The sequence below is a fragment of the Schistocerca gregaria genome, unplaced genomic scaffold, assembly GCF_023897955.1.
Source record: "Schistocerca gregaria isolate iqSchGreg1 unplaced genomic scaffold, iqSchGreg1.2 ptg000198l, whole genome shotgun sequence".
Taxonomy (NCBI): Eukaryota; Metazoa; Arthropoda; class Insecta; order Orthoptera; family Acrididae; genus Schistocerca; species Schistocerca gregaria.
In genome coordinates this window covers 14,395,300-14,396,023 of record NW_026061736.1, presented here as the reverse complement: position 1 = coordinate 14,396,023, position 724 = coordinate 14,395,300, and positions in this window count along the sequence as shown.

The following is a 724-nucleotide window of genomic DNA, read 5'->3' as shown; positions in this document are numbered from 1 at the left end:
TGGCTATTACATAAACTTAGATGCTTCATCTGTGTTCTACTATGGTGATTTTAGTGTCTCCGCATACCGCAGCACGCGACATAGCTTTGCAGACGATAAGTACAACCGTTTCAGAGAGAAGAGCGGCCAATGTGACGATCTGGCTTTAAGTCGATTCGATAACAAATGACGAAAACGGACGGAGTTCTCAGGTTTTTACTACATATGAACACTTATCACATTTTCCCGTGCACCTCGGCTGCTTGTCCTAATTTAATGCAGAATCTTAAGGTCCAAGCTCATGTCCAAGGCACCAGAGCCAGCTAAAAAGTCAATAATCGATACCTAAAACTTGAATGCTACTACTTCTTACTGGCTATTACATCAACTTAGAAGCTTCATCTGTGTTCTACTATGGTGCTTTTAGTGTCTCCACATACCGCAGCACGCGACATAGCTTTGCAGACGATAAGTACAAGCGTTTCAGAGAGAAGAGCGGCCAATGTGACGATCTGGCTTTAAGTCGATTCGATAACAAATGACGAAAACGGACGAATTTCTCAGGTTTTTACTACATATGATCACTTTTCACATTCTCCCGTGCTACTCGGCTGCTAGTCCTCCTTTCATGCAGAGTCTTAAGGTCCCAGCTCATGTCCAAGGCACAAAAGCCAGCTAAAAGGTCAATAATCAATACCTAATACTTGTATTGTACTACTTCTTACTGGCTATTACATCAACTTAG